A 26,849-nucleotide genomic window follows, 5' to 3' on the forward strand; every position below is an offset into this window, starting at 1 on the left:
ATTTGAGAAAACAGTTGTATATTTTAAATTTCTTTTATGTATTTTTCTTGGCCTCTGTTTCGAACCAATACGAAACTGCTGTCTACTCCAGTGAATCCGTAATAAAAGGCGAACATATCTGGATAGAGTTCGTGTCTTTTAAGTAATACAATACGCAGCATCTCCGATGCCAAAGGATGTTGACGGTTGTATTCTCATGAATTGTTATCGGTTTCGAAAATCTTTTTAAGTTTCAAAATATTTAGCTATGATAGGAAGGATATTTCATATCCTTTTATCCAATCGAAGCCTTCTAGGCTCTTGTTTTAAAACAAAATGTTATTTAACTGTATCAAAAGCATATCGAAAGATGAGTTCGCAGTTTATTATTCCATTGAATAAAGGCAACCGATTTCCATCATCAAATGGGAAAATATTTAAAGCTACAGAAACGATTCTCCAAAATTCACTTTTGGAAGTTAGAAGAAAAATTGATGCCATCATGAGAAATCTATCAGGAGCTGAATCTCAATTTATATTGAAAATCAAAAGCAAAAACGTAAAAAAAAAAGTGGGTTATGTGATGAAGAAAGGGAAGAAAGCTTCTTACGCATACAGAAACAACAGTGTGAATAAACGCGTTCCATAACAGCACTGACACGGTCATAAACTCGTGATAAAAACGGGTTTTCGATTATCCGAATGATGGTGGTTAGAACATTTCAATTTTTAGATCTCATCTCGCTAAATTTCTTGAAATGAGTGATGATCCAATCTTCAGATCAACCAACTAGTTCTCGATCAAGTATTACATTTGTTTCGTTCAGAAAATAAATGCTTTGTAGAGAGAGAGAAAGAGAGAGAGAGAAAGGAAGGAGGTAAAACTAAGAAAAAAGAATATTTCGGTTAATCGAGAAATTTTAAAAGCCTTCACATTGTGGCAATCTCTTTTAAAGGTGATCAGTAAGTAGTTTCTGATTGTTGTTGTTTAATCTTCTGACAGGTGTAGTCAATACCAAAATAGGCGTGAAGTAATATGGTTAATGGCATTTATATAATCTAGTATAATAATACTAGATTATATAAATGCCATTAACCATATATGAATGATTAATTACGCATTCGTCATCCACACATCAACTGAACACGGTTGGCATCACCAACGTCTTGTGGTTGAAGTTGATTTTGGATCCAACTTTCTTTCCAGCGAAATTCTTACTATTCGTTCTAGCTGATCCTTACTCAGCGCGGAGTAAAAGGCTTATACGTCAAACGTCCCGACATGTAAAGTGTAACTTTCAATTGAGCCTATTTTTCTTTTCCGGTTAAATTCAATAAATTACTAACCAACCGATTCTAATAATTATTCTTACAAGATCCGACCACACACACTCAGCGAATCCTCTCTATCTTCGATCCCGTTGAGATTCATTAATAATGTGGGAGATTATAATAATAATGTCAAAACTTATTTCTCCCTAAGACTGATGTTTTTTTTAATTAAATCAAAAATAGTTGCTTTTTCGATCATCTGAACTTAAATTTGCTGCAACCAAAAGTACTTACATCCTCGGATTTATTTATCTCTTTGCAAAACTCTTTCTAATCCATTTATATTCCTTCCCCGGATTTATCTTCTTACCTAATACATTTGTTGACATTTAATTCCTTGACTATTCTAACCTTTTAAGATCACTTGATAAAGAACTTACGTCACCAGAACGATTAGTTATCCTCTCCGGTTTCGAAGACCCTTTCCAGTATCTTCGTTTCCAAAGAGAGAGAGAGAGAGAGAGAGAGAGAGAGAGATTTTGCGCTTAATATTTATTCGCATTAATAAATATTTTAATTACCACTGTCTGTTTCTCTCATAACTTCTTTAAACGAATCGTATTATTCGGGATGAGAATCCTACTTATTATTTTTTTCATTTCATTATTTCATTTTAAATTGTGACTTCTCTCTCTCTCTCTCTCTCTCTCTCGAACTAATATGCTTCTAAATTTTCAATAAGAATCGAATTCATGATTCTCAATCTTAACCAGTCATTAAAACGGTCCTAAGAGGTTTAAGCCTACTTCAGGTAAACTTAAGAACTCCAACCAGCAACCGATATCCCAATCTCCGTTCCCATTAGACACTTAAAGATATCAGCAAGCTTCTTCCTTATACTCGCATCAGATTTCTTATCCAATACTTCCCCTTCTCCTCCAGTTTCTTTTCATCCACATAAATACTCCTTTCAAAGAAATTATTAAACTCCTCGAGTGTCGTAGCTAATTCGTTCATCGTGTCCATAGATCTCACTGTTTTTTTTTTTTTTTTCAAATCATTAAAGATTTTAGGATTAATCTTAGTTCTTCTATTTAAATAGAGCTCGATTTTAACTTTCCAATCATTAACTGACGAGTTAGTTACTAATTTTTTTTTTTTACCCAAGTTTTTTCCAATGAAACCTTGACTTATCACCAGATTCCAGTTTTATTTTTAAATTTATTGAAAATTAAACATTTTATTATTCTAAACATCGTTAAATGCGTCCAATTTATTATTAGTGTTTTTCTTTCCTTATTGAAGTTTAAAAGCCGATGTATGTGTTCAAATGTTTTCTTAAATATGAAGAGATGGCAAAGAAAGTGACACAATAGTTAAGAAACAATTCGGAAATCGATGAAGTAAACGGTTCAGCCAGCTTCTTCGAGGATGAAGAAGACCCTGTTACCATCTTCATCACACAAATGATGAAATTGTTTACCTCATTTTCTTATTTTGTCTTTCTGATTACCTGATTCTTGAACATGTATTTTAATACAAATGTCTTCATGCAATTTATGAATATTCTCTCTCTCTCTCTCTCTTTCTCGTGCAGTTGGGTAAGGAGAATTTCGTCCTTTTTTACACGAGACTATTTCGACTTTCTCCGCTTTGCGTTATTCTGAATATTCCTACTTCGAATAAGTGATTCATATATGAGAGCTCACGAATATTTATCTTACAATGGTGCACGTAACATCAAAAGTGGCATTTGGAACAATAAACATACAAAATTATGAATCGTGACGTACATTAATAATTCCTGATGAACAAGTTTAAATCAACTGAATCACCTGGTGGTAACTTTTGGAAATGGTGACACTCGAATTAATTCTTTAGCATAACTGATATTAAAATGCTGAGTGACTTCGTAATGAATATATGCATGAGCGTCCGCAGAAAATTTTCCGGGGGGAGCAAAACTTGGAGACAAATAATTACATCAATATATTTTTATTTAATTATTTAATTTTTTTTCACAAGTACATCCCAGGTTAACGTTTGCTTCCCCTCTACGGACGCTCATGAATATATGAATAAGTTACCTTAATATGCAAAAAATAAATTTTCTCGTGTTAGTACAGCTTAGCTTGTTTTATTGACTTGTAATGCATATTTGAATGCGTTTGTGGAAAATTTTGGTATCCACGTGTAGGCTGATATAAACGCGAGTCATCATGATGTGTGAAGGATAACAATTAGGGGAAAATCTTCGGTCAAATGCACATAATGGAAGATCATCTTGAAGTGCCTTGGGAGAAACGTATATACTAAAAAGAAAAATTGAACGAAATAAATTGGAGAAATCAAAAAAAAAAAAAAGACGAAAACAAAGACAAACAAAATAAGCATTGTCGTAACGAAAGAGAAAAATCCAAGAAAAATGTATAATATTTGAGAAAATGGGAAATATTCATTTTTTTTCTTAATATGACATCCATTCTTTCATGTATAAGAAATCAGGTTGATTGTGAACGAAGAACTGTTAGTACTTTAAAAATCATCTTTACACACAAGCATCTCTGTATGCATTTATCTTTCGCATCTCAACGCTCATCCTGAACAACGTAAACGAATCCTTTATTCAATTAGCATTTAAGAAGCTATCAGAACACTCGAGTTCTCCATCAGGGAACAGGAAGATGCTCGCACACTGAGAAGCAGACGATTGTAAGCGTGTAATGGTCACCAATGGGAGGGAACATCAGACATGCAATCGTTACAACAGGGGGAGCTTGTGACAATGACAAATCATATGCACCCATTCAATCATTGCTTCCTCATGCAAATCATGGACTCCATTTGAGGCGTCTATGAACGATAAAAGAGGACTTCGCACGATGTTCCGTTGGCACATCGTGCAAGGGAGCAACACACACTGTCCTACTATTAAAAACATATTAGAGACGACACTTAAGTATCATGGAGATAGAGTTGCTATGGAACGTCCCATTAAATCACGTAGGGAGGGAAGGTAGAAGATATAGAAGAGTTCTTTCTGTATCAAACTATTATTCAGTTTAGTTCAGTCAGTTGCTAACCGGTTGCTAAGGGATGTCCCATTATGATGTGGGGAGGGAGAAATAGAAGATATTTCGAAATTCTTTCTGCCCCAAAACCATCATTCACTTTAGTTCAATCAATGACTTCATAATCATCCGATCTAACGTACATCAGGATGCTTTACCGAAAGGAAAGCGTGCTGATGACTCTTGCCGTACGGCAACGCATCCACTTTCTTCAGAGTAAAGTATCTTTACTTCATTTGATTCCGTTATCTTCCGAAGATAATTTAATTGCTTAGAAATGTTGTAACGACTTATCTTTCACATCTTAACTCCTGTTCGTTCCAGTTAAATGAGTGTCATGCTGTGTCCAATCCTCATCTCGGAAAAGTTTCAAAAGAACGAAGAACAATACGGAGTGTCTGTATTCAACAAGCCCGGGCTATCAAGACGGGGAAAGATAATTGGAGGAGATATGTAAATAAGCTACAATTATATCTCATATTGCGTTTTATGTATATTCATGAGATGCAGGCTCCGAGATAATGTCTCTTGACGCTCCACAGAAACACTGCAATAACTTCCGCCTGTTTGTATTAAGAAAGTCTTTCTTGTCTGCCATACGAAGATCGCCAAGCATATTAAAAGGTTGAAGTACTTAGCCTAATACGTCTCGGCTTTGACAGAATGGGTTTCACTTGAAATATGCTTTGTTATTGGGACACAAGGAGTGATCATTTAGTCTGTTATAATATTGGAAACTGTAAAAAAAAAAAAAAAAACGTCTGCTGACAGCGACACGAACTCAGACATTCATAGGATGTGACATTAATCATATTGTCAAGTAACAAGCTCAACTATTCGCGTCTTTAAAAATCGTGTTTTAGTTTTTTTGCTTAAAAGATCACTTAAGTTTTCTATTACCAACATTATTTGTATCGGAACATCTTAGGATATTCGTTTCCGCTCACGTTGTCTTATTTTCGTTTGTGAAACTGTTTGACAGATTTTGATGAAATTTGGCAAAACAAATCTTCGCGTCAACCGGTTTCTATTATCGTTACGGTGCTACTGCTTTTGTAGTCCTAGCCTTTTTTGGCAAAAAAGTGGGAATACAACAGAAAAGAAAGAAAGTGTCATTGTTGATGTTGTTCAGTCGCCTTTTCCTGAACCTTTAAAAATCATTAAGATAAGTTCCTTTACTAGAGGAATATTATATACTTCAGTATTTCAATCGTTAATCCCATTTTGTTTCGTGATTTTAACTAAGGCATAATGTAATTATTCGTTTATAAGAATGTATGAGAAAGAAAAAGACATTTTCTGTATGCATCATATTTGACTTAAGTTTTTGAATCCTTAATTGAACTCCATCCTTTATTAAACCTCGTAATACAGAACCTTGCAGGAAGAAAGGGTAGATTAAATATTGCGATGGTCAAAAATCACATTTGTTTAAAACAATGAGCATTTAAAGTGAGAAATTACGTCATTGTTGAAATTATCTGTTGGAAACGATTAATATTCAAACAATGGTCACATTGTTACACTCTTCAGAAGGATCTAAGTAAACAGACTGGAACCGATAGAATTAGGCCAATATATCTTAGGCCTATGAGGAGAGTATATTATATCTGCAAATTGTGTGCGCTTCGGTTGGTTTGTCTGATTTATTTATGAGAAAAGGGGAAAAGAGAAAGACTTAGATCCAGAAGAGGAAAACCTAATACTATGTTGAATGATATAATCACGTAATCACAAGAAAGATATTTATTTAACCAAATATTTCGGTCTGGAAATAGCAGACCATCGTCGGTGGTATTACAAGAACAGTTTAAAAAAAAATATATACAAGCTAGAATACTAACAATAGATCGTTGAAATTAGAACATGCCGCGTGATGTTATATCACTAAGTATGAAACGAAATATTTTGAAGTAGAAACATGATGGTCTGCTATTTCCAGACCGAAATATTTGGTTAAATAAATATCTTTCTTGTGATTACGTGATTATATCATTCAGTCTTATGTCGCAAGTATCCTTAAAACAACTAATACTATGTATTAGACAGGTTAATTTAAAGTATTAAGTTGATGTTCAAATGAGACCATTATCATGTAAAATTGCACTTGTGTTACAGAACCACCACACTGGGCAGTTTTATTAGATTATCCCTTCGGATATTTTAAAAACGTACAGTTTTATTGCGACACATCGGATCAAGAACACGTCCAACCAGTCGGTTGGTAGTGTGAAGGTAATAGTGGCTCGGCGAATGCATTCGTTCGTAAAACTCTCGTTTTAATTTGGGCAGAAAAGCGTTTCGCTTTCCGTGTAATGACAAAGTTCGTTAAGAAAGAGACTTTCTTTGTACGGCAAGATTACTTGAGGAAGTTTATGGCGAAAGGGCAGTTATAGTCACGTTCTAAGTAAACGGCATGGATTAATTAAGTTGAATTTTTCCGTCCAAAGCCATTTCACGCTGAGCTACGTTTATTTCACGCGCCCTGGCAAGGACGCCAATGAGTACTTTGTGTACTTAGAGGAAGATCAGTTTGTTCGTCCATAGTCAAAGAAGACAATAAAAATCTTCGCATTTCTCTCCGAAACTCACCCGAAAAGGAACCGCGCGTGCGGCATGCAAACAAACCCTCCGTCTCTTGCCGATCGTTTTCTAAGGCTGTAAACAAAGGGAAAAATCCTTTATTTCTCGAGCGAAACTAAGATCCGAACACAATTGACGTCACACGCCTGCCCGGTAATTCTGTTTGATCTCTCCAAAAACTTTAAGACTTCTCGTCCGACGCCATCTACGGCGGCCGGGCACGTGCCATTTCGGAGGACCGGTTCGTCCTACAGGAGCGTTCGTTCCTGCTGCTAATCCTGATAACTGGCAAACTTTGTTGGGCACGTAACGAATCCGAACGTGAGCCGCACAGCAGACCATTCGTCGCCAGCACGCGATGAACCGCTATTTTACCCACACTGGTTCTCTTCCGCTAATGTAATTCGGATTCATTGGATTTTTTTTTTTTTTCAGAGCTATCTCTTTCTGCAGTCCTTGAGAGCCGCATGTTATCACTTGTAAACGTAGCCAGGAGCATGCGCCTTGGGGGCAAACGATTCTGCATCTTCGAAGTGAACATCAAAAACTTATCGTTTTTATCATTATGATCACGTGCATCACGATGTTGTGGTGATTTAGTCCATGTGGAGGATCGAGTACATTGATCACCATATCAATATGCAAACGTGCGTTTCAACCTTGTAATTTTCAACCATAAGATCATCATGTATCACTTGTGTCCTAATCCTGATCAGGAGCTTTTTTGATCCTGTAGGTTGGTTCAACTCTATTATTACCAGTGATATGATGCTGCTTCAGAAACGTAGCTTCGATGCAGTGGACATACGTGTATAATATGGTGCAGTATCATTAAAATCACTTTGTGCAGTTATCTCGTCAACCATGTAGCTTAGATCCAACAGATTACTAGGTCTTCTTCAAGAGCCATCTGCCCCTTAGGACGGACAGAGTCCCCTGATGAGGGATCACGACGATTAATGCAGCCGGCACGTCGATTCTCTGCCCCATCCCGTAAGGGCAAGTGTTTTTTTGACTGCAGGTTTAGTTTAGTTTGGCTTATTTGGATTTACGGCCGAAGCAACTCAGGCTATGAGGCCAGAGTTATGTCTGTTAACTGCGGGTGTTCTTATGGCCGGTTTGCCTGCATTGTGGGATGCAAAACCGAGTTTCAGGGAGGGGTGAATTCTCTACCTCCGTATGAGTTCACGGGGTCGATTTGCCTGTTCTGATGGCTGAAAAACCAAAGTTTCGGGGAGAAAAATCCTTTACGTCTGTATGAGACCGGTCAACACACCATGAAAAATGGTGAATTAGCCATCTGAAAAGATGTGATAAAAGTTCTTCACGTTACAGAGAGGATTCGAATCCGGGATCTTTCCAAACAAAGGGCTTGTTCATACTAATTCAGGTACGGAGGCTTCAGATTACTAGGTAACACATGCTTATTTAGTATTATAATCCTGCTGATCATGTAGTTTCGATTCTGCAGATTGCTCAGTATCATCTAGGATGTGAATTTGCAGATGTGGTTTCGATCCTTCACACTGGTTAGTATCATTGTGATCACATATGATGATGATCGCGCATGAACTGCCATTAACATATTCAGTGCGATATCTCGAACAGAATTTGCAAATTCTGAAAATATTTATCAACAGCAACTCATTTCTACCAATCCATTTATTAATATCTGTAATTAAACATCATTTTAACAACGCTTCCGCCAAGACGTCAAGGTTATCATGGATGCGAAGTGCATATTAAAATTGTAATACCATCGATATTACATTGAAATATATGATGGATACGAAGCGTTTGAGGATGCGTATTTGATCCATAATGGCCGGTAAGGTAGTTAAGAACAATGAGAAAAGCATTTTTTTTTTTTTTAATGGTCAAAGGTACATAAAACAGAATGAAAAGAACTAAAAGTCCATCCAGCTATTTGGATCAACACAATTCTGTCACTGACGTTAAAATAGATGTGGTCAGCTCACTGAATGGTGTCAATAGAATTCGAAATACCTCTCAGGACCACGATGAGTCCTGAAGCCCTTTTGTTAACTCCTTTTCGCTGGAAGTTCTAAATGAAATGAAATGCGAGGGGAAAGCTTCCGCTTCAACAGTGACGTCAAGACATTCATAGCCTTAGAGACACTTCTTTTGTCATCTTTGCTTACCGAAGATTTTTCCCAGCAAGAAAATAATATATCCATTAGTGTTCCATTAGGTGTCCAAAGAGAAAGTCTTTGGTCATTCTCGAATGACCAAAGACTTTCTCTCCGTCTCCTTTAACGTTGGCAAGCGAACGACTTAATTCTATATCTTGAAAACAAATTCAATTAAAAAAAATTTTTTTTTCCGAGTTTCATGATCATATTTCTGTTCTATTTTTCTTACTTGTTACCACTGGAACAGTCTGAACTATCTGTAATACACGTAGTCGATTAATTCGAAATGAAATCTTTGCATATCGCAACTTAGCATATACTGAGCTCTCTCTCCTTTCCAATATGCCTAAGGTGGCTCCACCTATCGGTTGATGTCTTTTAAAGTAGCATAATGTGTTTTCTAACTTTCATCTTAACCCGTGATGGTCAGTCAATTCTCCAGCAAACACTTTATCATCCAGTTGATTCAATCGCAGCTAATGGGATTCAGTCCTTCCTATTAGCCCTTAAAATACACTCAATCTGTTACGCCACTTATTAATTTTGTAGATATCATTTGAGCTGTCAGCCTTTGTATCCTGCACATAATTGCATTTGTGTTCATCGTATACCCCCCCATCCTTTCGGATAATATTGAATTTCCGTCATGCAATTTATAATCTTGAACAAACACTAGACAACCTATCTTTATAGTATTGAAGTGGAGAGAAAATTTCTGTACAAGATTACGTTGAAATTATGTATTGCTTTTAATGTAGACATTCTACAAGATTGATTTATGTTCTTTCATCTTTATGAGAATTCCAGTTATCATTTACTCAGAATAACTTCTTTCTTTCCCTCGGTTCTTTAAAAATAGTATTTTTTCCGCCTAAAGATTTTAACGAGAATATTACTTTAAGAAAGACGAAACTGTGCGCACTTGATGAGACATTAACATGAAAAACATTACTTAAATAAACTACAAAAACCACGTAATAGACACAGATGACACTGAAAAGATTTCGCATATTTAAAGGGGTTATTTGGATAATCTCTCGTATAAATTGTTTCGAATCTTTAACCCACTCTCTCGGCGTGTTTTTATTTTTAAAGTACATCACGCAGACGTACACAAAACTGTCTTGAAATGCCAATAAACTACCCCAATTAAGCGAACGTCTTATTCAGAGGGATAACAGAAATATCTTCCAATTATCATAATTTCCTTTCTGTAGCTCCACTCAGGGTTAATACTTTTAACACAGCTGTTTCCTTCACACAGTTAAGTGCGCCAGATGTCACCTTTCGTACGTTGGGAAAAATTCCCTGAGATGATAAATCTTCTGTCAAATACAGAAATACTCTAATAAATCTACAGTTCAAAGCTAGAGTTATAAGAATGATTCCCTTGGCCGAAACAACATCAACTCTTCCAGTAGAGATCTGAAAGATGCGTTCAATGCAGTAGCAAATGGGAACATTAATAATATTCCCATAATATAACACTGTGATGCTTCTTCTAAACGCTATTCGTCCTTGTCAACACTTCCCAATCGACTCACATTTCAATTGATTGAAACATTTCAAGAGGTGTTAACTCCGTGAACTAAGTTAAAAGGCCTTTTGCATGTACCATTAATAATGGCATTTGTGACACTTTCTAACTAATGGGTGCAATGAATGCGGTGACCTGTTTTCTTTGGCCCTTTGATTAAACTCTTTGTCAGGAATTGAAGGCCACAACATCTGTCGATCTACTTGGATGAGCATCCTTTAACAACACCAATGATTTTTTTATTTCGTTTTTTTTTTTTCGAATCTAAAGGTTAAGTGCATGAGATCGATGGCTTTTTCTTGTTCGCACGCCATTTTATCTGAAGATAAATTGACGTTCATCTTTCTACACAGGAAGTAGAGTTGCATCATCTTGGGATGGGAATCTTTCTTACATGCATCTTGTTGTGACCCGCCAACAAGATGCATGAGAAAGTTTGGATACCCTTTTTGTGCATTTGTTATCCAGAGATTTTCAAAAACACTTCTTCAAACATTTTACGTTAAGTTTTTGTACAATCTTACCGTGTAAACTGGATTGTTTTAAAAGACAACTGACTATTTTCTTCTACGTGTGGATGATTCTCAAATGCTGCCCTCAAAATATTGATGAATTGTTAAAATAACGTTCAAATTACAACTGGTGCACACACACACACACACACACATATATATATATATACTGAGGCTCGGCTATTGCTGTTACCCTCCTGCCCTGGTCAGAGCTTTAATTAATAGCTCAATAACACCTTATCTCTACACTGTCCTCTACAGATAACGGGGAAGATGAAAAGCATTCTTGCTTCGCCCCTTTAAGCCAGTCCTTATAAGGATAAGGATTTAGCAAATCGTGATTTTAAGCGGATGGATGAAACCCTCGGAGGGTGATGGATGGCAATGCTGTAGCCAATGAAGTTCTAACTGGGGCTCGGTTATTGCTGTTACCCTCCTGCCATGATCAGAGCTTTAATAGCTCAATATTCAATTACCTTACAGACAACAACGGGGAAGATGAAAAGCATTCTTGCTTCGCCCCTTTAAGCCAGTCCTTATAAGGATAATAAAAATGAAGATTTAGCAAATCCTGAAAAACAAATATTATTAAACTTGTTTAAAAACGTTCGTACGTCATAATAATAATGGAATGGAATTGGGCGCCACCTGGAAATGAAAACAAAAATTCAACTGAAAAAAGTTGTAATTTTTAATGCTTAATGTTGGTTAATCTTAAATAAGCCAGCCATTTAAATCCAGCTTTTTATTTAAATCCTAGTATAAAACAAGGATTAAAATGTTCGTTTAATCTTCATTCGACAATAACATAAAATAAAAAATTAAGAGATGTTTGTTGTGCCAAAAATGTCTGCACGTAATGGTCGCATTATTTGTATTTAATACACTAACAGGAGTTTTTTTCTTGAGTCGCATTTTTATGCGACTCACTCTGTAGATGACGGAAATTTCAGGGAAGCTCTTTTAACTGTCACTTCGTGATCCTGTTTCTGACAGTGTGAGATTCAGCCCCTTCTTCATCCCCTAACAATAAACTGCACTTCTAGCCAATTACAGTAGATTCTGAAGGTTTGTAATTCTAGCCTTTTTTTTATCAAAGACCAATGCACAGAAAGATTTTTTTACAGACTTCAAAGAATTCTTAATCTTGATACACGAAAAGACTTTTAATTTTAAAGGGAATTTGAACACTTGGACGGCTGTCAAACTCCTGCTTTCAACCTATTTTATAGCTACAGCACGTCTGAATAGATGGCAGCTGTCGACGCACACTAAAAGATCAGTTTGGTACCGAAAAAAACATGGCAAGCGTTTAATATTTTCCTGAAGATCTTAAGGTGATTGGAATCTTTTCTATTGCTTAATCAAAACGACCGTTCTATTTCCATCACCAGAATCTGTTTTTTACGCGCATATTCTATGCCATATAATACCTGTGATGTTCTTCGATTTTATGTTGTCCGGACCATCATGGATGGCACTTTTATGAAACAAAATTTTGTTTTCATTGACACCTTTCAGATTTTAGTGGCTCGTAAATCCGTGTCGGGATAGCTAGTAAAATTGCGTTTTTCATGACTGCCTTCAAGTATTATATCTATATTTATCGGTCAAAGAGAACACTTTAAGAAATGCATTTAAATATCAATCGGGATAAAGGTAACTATCGTGGAATTTATCTACTTTATTTTAGTTCCGATTGAGATTATCACCTCTTTGAAACTACCTACATGTGTTTCCATCTGCCAGTGAGCCAAGCCACATACGGTTGCTTGAAAGATCTCTGAGGGGTTCTTTGAAAGAGAAGTGGTGTAAGTGAGGAATACAATTTCTTTAAAACGGACACTTTCCCAAGAGGGTTGGTAATATGCCTCGGAGCTAGAAGTTCCATCGAAAGGCATTGTTATCTCCATTCGAATGCACTGAAATTTATCGTAGGCCATTCCAATCCGATTCAGAGCTATGTGATAGTTATTAGTTCAATAGTGTATGCATGATTCTTTGATATATATTTATCACTGGTATGGTACGTGTCGGAGATCGTGATTTCACTTTTGTTTTCAACCAAATAGGCACTAAACATGACAAACAAAAATAAAGAATTTTATGCATAGAAAGCCAAGTTGAATTATGTATTTTGGTCACTGATATTCCAAGTAGACGAATCGATGAATGAGATCCCTAAACCTTAACATATTTTGCTTTTGCTTTCATTTCGTTCCTCTTCATTTTATAAAGAGTATACGTAATTATTAACTGAAATTTATGTAACAGTAATAATTGCATTGTATGAAGATGGCGCTGCAATCTAAAAGAAGTGATTTTGAAATTCTGTAGAGTTTTTTTGGCGATAAATACAGGAATAGCGCCATCATCACGTTCTTTTATATTTTGCTGTAACTAACATGTAATTTCCCTAGTAACTGAATGCAATTAAAAGTTATCGGAAATATATTCAATAAATATGTTTCAGATAACTATTCATATCGATTCTCAGTAGCATGATTATTATACTACTTGGAATACAGAATCACGCTACAGCGATCAATTTATCTCAATATCTATTAATATTTTTGTTTTAGGCGATGCAACATTATCTATAATTTTACGTCATTTATCCATATAATTTGTTTCAAAAATTATTTTTTTCTTAGAAATAATAATGTAACTTCTATTTTATGTTAATTTATTTTTTAAAGTTAAAGTAGTTTAATTTTTTTCTGAGGAATCGAAAACTATATTAACCACCTTTAAATATCTCATATCATAAAATAATAAATGGAATATTATAAGTGTCCGAAATGATGTGAACAATCGACCGTGAGATGCGGTGATTGATTCATTCAATCCAATACCCTTGGAGGGTAATGGATGGCAATGCTGTAGGCAATGAAGTTCTAACTGAGGCTCGGCTATTGCTGTTACCCTCCTGCCATGATCAGAGCTTTAATTGCTCAATAACACCATATCCCTACACTGTCCTCTGCAGATAACGGGGAATATGAAAAGCATTCTTGCTTCGACCCTTTAAGCCAGTCCTTATAAGGACCATTGGAAATGCGAGAGGTAGGATGTAAAAGGAAAAACCCATCCTGGGAGAGTAATCGATGGCAATGCTGTAACCAAAGAAGTTCTAACTGAGGCTCGGCTATTGCTGTTACTCTCCTGCCATGATCAGAGCTATATTTATATTTATATAGCTCAATAACACCTTATCCCTACACTGTCCTTTACAGATAACGGGGAATATGAAAAGAATTCTTGCATCGCCACTTTAAGCCAGTCCTTTTAAGGATGATTGGAAATGCTATTTAACTAGTGTGCTAAATTTTTTTGTCTTAATTCGATTTCTTCTAACAGAACAAAGTTAAAAACTGATAATAAATTATTCAGTAGAGCTAGAAAATAGTAAATAGAAATCATAATAAAATGTTATGTAGAAATAATGAAGTTACAAAAAACGAAAGTGCCAATTAAAATGTCTATTATAAGTAGAATAATCACAAAATCTTCTCAGAAACAAAAGCTGCTAATGCAAGAAGCGTAAGAAAAGTTCTTTATTCCGTCGACTAATCCACCATCGACGTCTCTACGGTGTCAACTAATTAACTTGCCCTTCATTTAGACGCAGAAAGAACCTTTAACCAGATCTCAGGAGGATTCTTATCACCAGGGGGCACTGAAAAGCTATTTCGTAAGAGATCAAAGAGAGCCATTGGAAGGACAGGGCTAATAGAAGATAAAGAAAGGACTTTGATGTTCAAAAGATATCGCTGGTGGTGTTTTTTGTGTCTTAGATTCTTGTAAAACTAATTGCTAGCAATGGTCGACATTAGTAACCTTGACCAAATAATAAAATATACCAAGAAATAATCACAAATTTATTGGCAATAAATCCTATATTAATTGTATACTATTTTTCAGTTTTTTCCTAAGGAAATATTCAACTGACCGTAATGAAAACTTAGTACCCATTTAACAAGAAAATTCTTGATAAACGTATATGAACTGTCCATTGAAATATGTTTATTTGGAAATATCTATGTGAGTTCCTTCTCCTACGTACAGTAGTGTCATACAGAGAAGCTCTATTACCGGTTATTAATGATTTGTTGATTTCTTTATAGTAACACGCATAAAACGTCTGTACAGGCCTAAAGGTAAATAAATATTGTAGATTGGCTACTAAAATAAGTATCTTTATTATTATGGTTCTTATAATTTGTTGTTGTTGCAGTGTATATAATTATTTACAAATTCAATGGAAAATAATTTAGATAATACTTTCGTTGTCAAGGTAACAGTAAGCGAAGTTTAGAGTGATCATCTCCGAACGGTTAGTTTTCAAATAACAACAGTGTTGGAAAAGGTTGCACAAATAATACTTAGAAAGGTGGAAAGAACTTTACGCATGCGTAGATAACATACAACAGTATTACAGAGCATATATATTAAATGGTTTACCGTCAAATAGATCATATAGAATGAATCATCGTAGAATTCATAAATTAACAAGAATTTCCGAGACCTTTTAAAGTAAAGCTGCCTAGAATTAGCAATAACATATGATTTTTAAACTTCAAATATAAGAAATATTCTTACCTGGGACGACGCTGATTCTCCGAAGTACCATTTAGAATGCGTTGTCCTACACGGCCACATACATGAAACCAGGTTATTTCCAGGAGGTCTCTGCTAATGACACCAACATCCACTTGGGCAGTAAATGAGCATGTTGCTGTTGTTGTTTTTGTTGTGAAGGAGAAGAAGAAGAAGAAGAAGAAGCCACACAGAAAATTGTGAACGGCAATTTCCGTCTACGGGAACGACACAAAGACACTGGTGGGACACACCACACAGACGATCACGCACAGTCGGCAAGGACATTAGTTTATTGGTAGTCTGCGATGTCCGCCATGATTTCTAGAAAGAGGGGATGTTGTTGTTGTTGTTGTTGGAGGGGGGTGGAGAACAATTCCAGAGCACCAAATCAGTTTCAGAGAAGAGGGAAACAGAAAGATGACTCCTTGGTTTTTCCGACAATGCAATCACACACAAGCCGTCTGTTCTTTCGTAGACCACGTTCGCTTTTCTTGACGACTCAACAGCGTAAAGATTATCAACTCAGTCGCCAATGACAAGTCGCCCCGATGGCGTCTCTCCGATACCACCATCTAGATCCCTTCCTGTAGGAGAGAAAAAAAAAAAAGAAAAAAAATCGTCACTTTATGTAGGGAAGAGAATTGTTAGCCTTCACCTACGCACGCCTGGCACGCCAAACGCCTGATTTTCTAGAGCTATAAGAACGTGAAAGGACTCAACAAAAACTTATCAGCTAAAGATTAGTTGAATGGCGTGTGAGATGTATAGTCGCGCGGCTCGTGCTAAGGGGAAACCCTCCGAGGCGATGACACGCGTTGATTTTTTTTTTTTTTTTTGCTTTTAACTTGATAAAGTTCGACGTCGTAACTGTAACAGCCTCGAAGTTTACACAGTGTGCTATTCCGAGCAATCTACCCCCTCCCCCCAACGCCATAAACAGTACTGTCGTTTAAATCTATACTAAAATATACGTGAGTGTAGTAGCAGTTTAAAGTAATATAGTATTATTATTGTTCTCATTGTGTGGAGCTCCATCTACCGATTCATAGTTGAATTAGTGGTATAGTTTAGTTTTTTCACAATAAAATACTTGTAAAAGAATGGCTGATGTCTTATTTTACAAGTAAATTAATTTATAACTTAAATAATTCTAAACTATACAAAAACAGAAAATACAAAATTAACATATTAACTAGCATAAAAATCAAATTCATTCAAAAGATTGTAATACACCATTTCATTATTTAAATATATTGTTTTAAATATAACGTAAAAGGAACTATCGTTAACTAAGACCAGCAGATCAAAAGTCCTTTTTAGGACTTCCAAGGTAACAAATGGCGATGCTGTAGCCAATGAAGTTTTAACTGAGGCTTGGCTATTGCCGTTACCCAGCCATGACTAGAGCTTTTTAGCTCAACAACACTCCATCCATACAGATTTACTTCATTCAGATGACGGGATAAAGAGTCAAGGACTCAGTCCATCTCCCAGTTCTTTTAAGAACTTTAAGAACTATCGTTAACTAAAAAATAAACTAAAATGGAAAAAAAGTTACATGTAAAGACAGTAAAATGATAAAAGCTGAAGGGAAGGGTTGCAAATAATGTATTTTTTTACCTCAGACAATCTAATACTGCAAAAAACCTTTAAGTAGAACAGCACAGCTTTTGTACGTATCGCACACAATGGTAAGGGACGTAACAGAATGGCGAACACACATAATGGAACAGGGACAATAAGAGATTGGATCGATAAATGAGGTTATTCTAATTCTTATAACAAACCCAGTTTGCTTGTAAAATAATGAAACATTCCTCTTTTCAACGTAGCCTACAGTAATGTGAGCGTATACCCGTGGATTCCATCATTTGGTGCTTCTGTTGAACTTAGAATGTCGTAATGACTAGAATAATATTCCTTTTAAGGAGGTGTAGAAGTAACCCACATCCTCCATATAGCGATTCTAATTGTTTCCTACTATATAAGGTTTTTAATTTGTTGTTTTCATGTTATTACCCTTTATATGGTGATTCCTGTTTATTCATCTTGGAAACGAAATGTAGCAGAAACTACAACAGCAATAGTTTCTGCTACATTTTTCTTGTATTTGAATGGTTTCTATTAATCTTCGTTCTTCCAGACGGCGTATTTCTTTATCTTTTCTTTCTTTCACGCATTTAATAATTTATCGATCATTACGTGCAGTTTATTACGTATTCAGAGATTACTTTGATAACAGTGGGCGCATTTTGCAGAACCAACTGACAATCCCATAAATACAAAAAGAAATCGTGTGATAAATTATAACTAAAAAGATTCGATTCTTCGGGCACACACGAGTAATGTCGGTTAAAAACTATTTGTCTGTTTTATTAGCTTTATAACAACTTTCGGAATTGTAAAAATTCGCATAAATTTATCTTTAGGAGAAGCTTGGAAAATCGGAAGAATGAGAATGCGAAATGATGACTGATAACCACAATCCCATGTCGTAGGCGCCTTTCCTATGGTGAGCATGTATTTGTTTAAATTGGAAAGACTATTTTAAATCTTGCATTACAAGATGTATTCTTCGGTTCCAAACAAATACTTTCAGATAAGGTTTAAACTGAGCTATTCCCATTAATGACCCGCATAGAGTGATGGATGTTTTCCCAATGATAAATGATTTATAACGTTCGTTTCCCCATCAAGAGATGGTGGTAAAGTATTCTGTTCAACTCACATTCGATCAAGTACAATATAGATTTGTGTTTTTCTCTCTCTCTCTCTCTCTCTCTCTCTCTCTCTCTCTCCCTTGCACTTATTTACATTGCATGACACTTTTTTTACAGTTTGCATGGACTGATAGAAGCAGTGCAAGACTTATTGTAGCAAGAAGCAATCACAAAGCAATTATGGACTGGGATACGAAAGAGGAAAATGAATGACCGTTTGTGTGCACGTGCGCCGTACTTATTTAATATAAAAGTTCTTTTTTTTTTTTTTTCGTTAACATTAGTCGGGATTTTTAATAAGTGACAGCGCTTTTCGATATATGAGAAATGTCTTCATATAAACACACACACACACACACAGAATAAACATTATAAATCCCTTTGGGATTCATATAAATATAAAAACCATATTAACGAATCCTCATATTCAAAAGAGAAGAAAGTGAACTGGTCTAACGAGCAGGGGTTTCGAACTGTATAAACTTAAATATAATACAAAACACGTAAATTGATAAAATATGGAAAAAATATTTAGTCCACCCACGATACGAATTGTGCTTTACATAAACCTTTCATGGGTTGGAGTCGCATAAAAAATTAAACCGAATCTTTAATTTTAGGTTATGTTTAGCAAAATGAGTTATAAACTATTGGATTCTTTTTTGTTTATTGTTTCTATGGGTGCTACTCCAATGAACTGACCACTGCCATTCTTCCCTGCTTCTAATTATGTACGAACATGAGCAGATGCTGGTCGACATCCATAAGCCATTCATCTGTAAATTCTCCGATCCCTCTTCTCATCCACTTCCTTCATTACATATACATCTGCTCTTTGGAATTCCTCTCATATCGTTTTACCCCAATGAACACAACTTCTCCCCCCCCCCAAAAAAAAACAAACTTCAAGAATCCCATTAATAGATGTTTTTTTTTTTCTTTGATTCCTTGCCCATAGATTTTGAGACCTCTCATGTGTGGAATTGATATAAAAAGAAATATCTGAGATTTACACAAATAAAATCATTAAATGTATGCACGTGTTAGTTTTTATAGCAGATGCATTACAGACAAAATAATATGGCTTTATAAATATACTGATAATAGACTATGATGAGAGGGTCGCGTTAACACAATAAAGATCATTCGATAAGACGTAGAAAAACAAAGGAAATAAGTTCACTGCAGGAATAACTTGGGGTTTTTTTTTTCAGACTTATTTGAGAACCCACTATAACATCACTAATATAAGATGATTAAGAAGTTATGTGCTGCGCTATGTTGTTGCGTGAGTATGTGAATGGTCTTTAAATTCTCGACAAAAAATTGAAAAAAGGAAAGAACAAAAAATGTATGGCTTCATTCCTCTCGTGCTTGTTTTGGAGAATTCAAAGTCACCTCCCGATCTATTCCATAGGTGGTATCCTGCCAGAAATTTTGGATGAGGATATAAAATTCTTCCAGCTTCTCTGACCTTTCACTACTGATACGATCTCTCTCTCTCTCTCTCTCTCTCTCTCTCTCTCTCTCTCTCTCTTTTAAAAGCATTTGATCTCATCGATTTTTGAAAAAGTTGGTGAGATGGTGGAGGTTTGATATCGGCTACTGCGGTTCTTTTTCTCGGTACAGCAAAGACTTTATATGGAAAGATATACGCACAATAATTCGAGATACCATTTTAAATATTTCAAATAATATCGACTTAATTTAAAAATATTAAATAGACTTCCTTCATGACTCAAATATTGCAAAAGACGTCAATGGCAAATTAAAAACTCTCCCTGTACCCAGGAGTTTTTAGATGGGGATGCAATAGATACATTGCAGTCATCCGAAGGAAAAGTTAATTTTTGTACCAGCTTGCTGAATAATTATAAAGTGCCTTGAAGGTATTTTTTCCACTCATGGCAAAGGCCATTCACATTCACCCTCCACATAATTTGAAATAAACCTTGAAAATGGGTACGGGTTTCGAATCCAATTATTAATTTACGATGTGCAGGAAAAATTTCATTTCCGATTTCATCGCCTCCTCCCAAAATTGCTGCAATAAAAATTATTAAATATTTTATTATCTGAAACTGCTCAACTATTCTACCGCTGTGATAACATATAAAAGTGTTATCTCGCTAATATAATCTCAACACCAGCACAGCTAAATTATGAACTCCACAAAACTGCATCCAACAGAATAATCTATAATTTTTCCACCACTTTCACTCAAGCGTCCATTCAAAAGAACCTTTTGTCTGTGTGTGTGTGTGTGTGTGTGTGTGTGTGTGTGTGTGGCTTCAGGCGATATCTGATAACAAATTCAATTTCTAGTAAAAAAAAAAAACTCAAACAAAATTATGACAATTTATTTTTCGATTTTTTTAAACCTAAAAAAAAATAATCTTAGATTTCTTATCCTTTGTTGATTATTATAAACGAAAGAAAATAAAAATCATTTTGAAAAAAACATGACCAATAAAAAAAACACGTTATAGACAACATATATAGTTATTTACGGTGACATAGTACACTTCGCATCATCCCCAAGAACTATGGGCACATATTATTACTCCAAGCGACAGACAACTAACAAACAATATAGTCTTCCATAGTTAGGCTTAAGATCAACAATAGCAGTTTCAAAGTAAGTAGATGTAGAACATGCATGTCCAGGCTTGGGTGAGTTAAACCAGAGGTTCTGGTGGTTGTGTAGCATTAGTCTACTGTGAAGGTCAATAAAATAAACGGGTTGAGTTCATGACGATTTTTATGATGCCCGAAAGTACAGTTTTTAACTGTATTGTTAGTTTTAACAATACAGTCAACTCATCAAGTTTTAAGAATGAGTTAAAATGTATGAAAAAAAAGCATATATGTAGTCTATAATGTGTTTTTTTATTGGTCATTTTTTTTTCAAAATGATTTTTATTTTCTTTCGTTTATAATAATCAGCAAAAGCATACCTTAACAACACATTCACTGACAGATTTTCAATTCCATTGTTAAATTTTTTCAATATGAAAAAATCAATACCAACATCAGTATTTCAAGATTCTAGCTTTAATGCAACGACACCAGCTTTGCCATCAATACACGTATTACATTTACCCCCAAGTTTGACACGTAAACTAGCAGTTGAGATTTGAGGATAAAAATAAGACGTCTGGAGTAACGTACGTCACCAATCTTCCCTTATGCAACACATCCAATATTTATAACGGAAGCAACAAACTTGAATTTGAGTCATGTTAGAAAAATCTGTGATTCAAAATACCGCGTGGAATTTCAAAACAACCAGACTACGTGAAAACAATCTTAGATTATTTGCATCACCATTTCTCTAAGGATTATTTGAATTCAGTTAGAGTAAATGGATAATTAATATTATCATTAATTTTCCGTATATCGCAATTCAAGTATCGATTGATTTAATCTCTACAATTTCAAGGCATAAATTAATAATATTTCGTCATTTATTGAAATGGAGAATTCTTATAGAAATAATATTGTCAAATGTATTCGTCTGGAACTGAAAAGCAACGAACAAAAGACAATTTCCCTCAAATAATGGATAAAATTTGCGTATGGTGGCAATTCAAATTGTAAGAAAACAAAAACTGGCACGTGGATATGTGAAAACGACATTATTGAAATTGATTTGTTTATACGCATGCGCAATCTACAGTTTCAACAATTGAAAATGGTAAAGGCAAACGTAGAGAATAAAAAGATTACAATAAAAAATGAGAAAATAGAAATATAAAGGGAGAAAATATTCTTCGGAATCAGGGAAGGCAGAAGAATTAAATGGTTAAAAAGAACAAAAAAAAAAGAGGTTGATAAATGAAATAAAAGAATATAAAAGGTGAAGTATTAACGCATGAAATCTCTGAATGGTTTCTAATCTCTCCTTTCTCTCCCATAATGAAAACACTTATTGTTGTTTTTATGGCTTCTGGCTCTACGGGGACCTTAAGACGATGTATACATTCTACGAACGTCTTGGTTCACTGGGTGGGAAATGTTGCAAGCATGCACATTTGGTTCGTGAACGGAATTTTTTTTTTTTTTTTTGCGGCAGGATTTGATGGCCCGGGATAGTCACAAGGTATGTCTTGGCGATGGTGGTCCGTGCAAAGAGAAATAATTACACATTAGGTTTAATGGGATACAAATCACCATCATCTACTGGTGGATGCTGCATTCTTGTGAGGATGCCGTGTCAGAAGTGTGTTTCCTTATGGAGAGAAGATGGCGACCCCCCCCCCCCCCCCCAACATGCGTGAGTGTACGATGGAATTATGCAGATGACCAAGAACTTCGACGCTATTTAACTTTACTAAGAATACGATTTATTCGTAGAAAAGTGAAGTTTGTGATTCTCAGAACTGTTTTCGTATTCCTTAATTTATATTTTTCCGACAGTCACCACTCGAACTATTCTTATTAATATTCATTTTTATCTTTGATAATGCAGCTTTCCTTCTTTCTTTAAATCGTTCTATCCGAATGACGACCTTCCTATGAAAACTGGACCCTTTCCAGTAAATTTAGTTGAAAATCTTGCAGACGAACTTTGTCTGATATGGTTCAGTCTAGAATTCCAGACGACAATTGTAACTGGCGTCGACTACAAATTATAATCGTGATAGGAAACGTTCACATAGTGCCAGTGGAATATATTATATAAATAACCAGCTGAGTTTATGCAATTCTTTATTTGGAGTTGGAAATTCGTTATTATTATTTTTTTTTATCATAGGGAGGGGTCTGTGTTTGGTTTGCTAACTCTGTTGAGCCAGTTCCATGGTCGGAAATGCGTAGAATATTGTATATTGAATTTTTATACTAGACACCTGTACACCCTGCCATGTACCTTGAGGGTACATGGCAGGAATTTGTTGATGATGATGATGATGATGATTTATTATTTTTTAAATTAAGGTCATTTATTATAAATATTTTTGTATAAAAATTTGATCATTTATTAAGAAAATAAGTTATAATAATTTTACAATAATAACATTTATTTACGGCGTATAATTATATCTACAAAAATTGGGTGTCTTTTAATCGTTTTATGAAATTTGAGAAAATAGAACACCATCGCTCATTCAACCAGCGATGCTGGAAAGCGTCATCCCAAACTCTGTTACTAGATTTCTCTTGGAAGCGAAATGTTTTTCTGTTAGGCTTAACAATAGCGTTCAAGTTGAGTTTCCGTTCTTTCAGTAGAGGCTCTGAATATCTTCATAATGCGAAAGTACAAACTTTTTTTTTTCTCCCCTATCTTATGATCTATACAACAAAAAACCACCCACACTTCCTTTCCTTATTCAAGCCCCTGTTAGTTTCTTCGACGAAAGATTCAAGAGAGAAAGAAGGAAATCGGTCCGGTATGAAGGAAAGGCATCTGCATATTTTTTGTGTGACTTGACAGCATTGATCGCAAAGCGAGTCAACGCGCTACCCACACACACACACACACACACACACACACACACACACACAACACTTTTGATGGATTGCACCGGATTTCGTCTCGTCATAGGTGTTCTTTTATAGTGCGGGCTGTTCTTCACAAGAGTTAGAACGAGCCGGTCACTGACAGCGCAAGTGTCTTCAGATCTACGATGTGACCAGACATGGTTAGCAGAAGAAGTCAATATCGATTCCTGAATGGTCATCTTTTAAACATTAATGACGTAAAAATGATACTCACTTTCATTGGTGGAGTTTTTTTGTTAAACAATTGGATTGTCAGACATTTAATCATTGTTGTCTTATTTATGTTGTTGCGATGGCAACGATGGAAGCAGAAACGTACAAAATCACGTGTTCAACAATTAAATTTTTTTTAAACAATTCTGATTGACTATTTCGCAGAAAAAGGACATTATTCAAAGAAGAAAGTATATAATGTATTTATGTATTCGGTTTATTGAACAATATGCAATCAGTATCTTCTTTTTTTTTTACCAAACCAAATGATGTGTTATCCATATTTGTTATTCAACATATCTTATTCGGTAATTCAGTTCCAGTTCAGTTATTCAAAAAAAAAAAAAAATCCAAACCGCATCACGGAAGCCCATTTTTTTTAATGCAGCTACCACAGTATTAGCAATTAAAATATGGAAGTCCAAGGATTTCACTTCATCCGTGAAAGTGCACGTGCAATTTGAATGGGCCACGTTGTTCGCCGGAGAAACAAGAGGGGGGGGTGATGTGATGGAGTTTTGCTGATGGGAAGGGGTACAGTAACGTTACAGCTTCTGTAACAGAGTGTAGCGAGATGCCCGGAGCCAATCCCTCCAGTAAGCATCGAACCAGAAATGATATGTGTTTGCTTTAGGTAACTTGAGTGCAGTTCCTTCTTACCCATCCATCAGGAGTGCCACTTTATTGTTCTTTAGGCGAGTCCCGCATGGACAGCGTTATCATTTGGTTCCGCCTCGTGGATAATGTTACTAATGGCTGCAAGGTCCAAACCTTTGTTTCCCACTCTCATTTGCATATAACGATGGCTGATCACTAATACTCTGCTTGGGGATTTTAAAGAGATGTTTCTCAAGCTCTCTCTCTCTCACACACACAGTCTCTCAATCCCTTAAAATATATAATATAATGAGTCAGGTTCGTTAGACTTATAAAATTAAAGAATATTTTATTTAAATTTAAATTATCCATAGAATAATTGAGTAAAAGATAATCAAACTCAATTACTCGGCCCCTTGCGGAATTTTTAAAAAATGTATGTCTGCGTTTCGTAGGTGATGCCTAACTATACAACAACAAGCGCTGATTTGTCTTAAATGGTATTTCATGTCACTGGTCTCCTCCGATACGTGTGTGCTAAAGGAGTGTGACTTTTTTCTTATTCGAAATTTATTTTCTTTTAAATGTAATTTTATTTTGAACACTAACTCCTGATTCTGTTATATTTTTGTGTAGTTTTCGAAGATGTCTGGACATTCTGCCGACCCTTGATAGGTTAGCATCAGCTCTCCAATCAACACTTCGGTTTCCGGTCGAGAACATGGATGTTTGTGATTATTTTTAAGTAGGAGATGGATTTCATCGTCCGGTGTGAGACCGCCACCCTGCTGATTGGAGGCCGGAAGTGGCTAGAAAAGTTTCGTGCTTGGTTTCCAGAATAGGGTTTACGAATTATGTAAAAAATAAAATAAAAATGCTTCTAAAATTGATAAAAGGAAGTAAATGTATAGAACGAATGTACTATAGTTTTACTAGGAGTCAAGTAAACACATATAAAAGACGCCTACAATTAGATTATATTGGATTCCGAGTTATAGTGACCAATTATTATGTTGATAGGAATTTGTTGTTTTTTTAATGGAGAAAACATTTGTTAAATAAAATAAAAATACTTATTTTTTATTGCAAAACAGATCCCATCTTGCATTTATGTAAACATAAAGAAAAACAAAACGTAAATGCAGAGTATATTTGAAACAAATAATAAACATCTTTATTACAATGTAGTCGTAACCAATGAAGATATATATTTTTTAAACTTGAGATTTGAATTCATTCATTTAACTGAAAACATTAACCGAATACGTCTATCCATGTTACTGTGTGGCTCATCCAGAAATAGATTCAAGATAAAGCACTTGAGTTCAAGCAGTATGGACGACAAGACTGACTAGCTGAGCACAACAAGGTACATTTTGTAGGTTGATTAGATGGTTCGAATCCCGTCTCAGATGCAAATACTTCTATTTATGGTGGTTTTTTTTCAATTGAAGGCGAATTAGTCAGCCTCGTGTGGAAGTGGCTGACTTTTGCTCCCCCCAAAATAGATTAACTGACTAAAGAAAACGCTAATTTATATACACTAGGCTCATGGACTTAGTTTCTTTGTTGGCATGACTTCAATCAATCCAATTGCCAGTCAATCTAATACAAATCTGGATTGACCAGAAGAGATCTGTCTTTTCAGAGTTGATCAAAACAGAGACGTCTGCAATTTTATGGATTGATCGGGAGGTAAACATAATAAGAATTAAAAAGAAAGGAATGTGGATGTAAATTATCTATCCATGATAACTAGACAATTTTGTGTTCTTTTTTTTTCAAAGGGAGAGAGAGAGAGAGAGAGAGAGATGATCTTATGCATTTATAAGACTTAAATTATTAAAATAATTTTTAAAATTCTGAAGCTATTCAAGTTTTGACCACCAAACAACAAATCATAACAAAGAAGAAATAAAAAAAACCATGTATACATTCTTAACTGCAAAAACCAAAAGATAGAAAGAAAATAAAAAATATATAAAAAAAGGTTTCAGTCGAATGGGTAACTGTACATGGAACATGTACAGTTACTTTGCATGTACCCATGCAAAAGCATGGATGGGACCGAACGAAACTAAATAATAATAAAAAAAAACCGAAGATAA

The 26,849-nt window shown here is 35.2% G+C and overlaps 1 long non-coding RNA gene across 2 annotated transcripts; it reads left to right on the top strand.

The window, feature by feature from the left end:
* Positions 1-196: 196 nt before the first annotated feature.
* LOC150103200 (uncharacterized) lies at positions 197-25,772 on the top strand. Of its 2 annotated transcripts, none has more exons than XR_016548818.1 (3): positions 197-942; positions 18,139-18,221; positions 25,378-25,772. It is a non-coding gene; the product is annotated as an uncharacterized LOC150103200 (long non-coding RNA). The 2 variants fall into 2 exon arrangements; XR_016548817.1 differs by lacking the exon at positions 197-942 and adding an exon at positions 14,666-15,267.
* The last annotated feature ends 1,077 nt before the right edge of the window (positions 25,773-26,849 follow it).

The sequence above is a fragment of the Typopeltis vanoorti genome, chromosome 9 (assembly GCF_054136105.1).
Source record: "Typopeltis vanoorti isolate ZY-2024b chromosome 9, IOZ_Tvanoo_1.0, whole genome shotgun sequence".
In the NCBI taxonomy this organism is placed as follows: domain Eukaryota; kingdom Metazoa; phylum Arthropoda; class Arachnida; order Uropygi; family Thelyphonidae; genus Typopeltis; species Typopeltis vanoorti.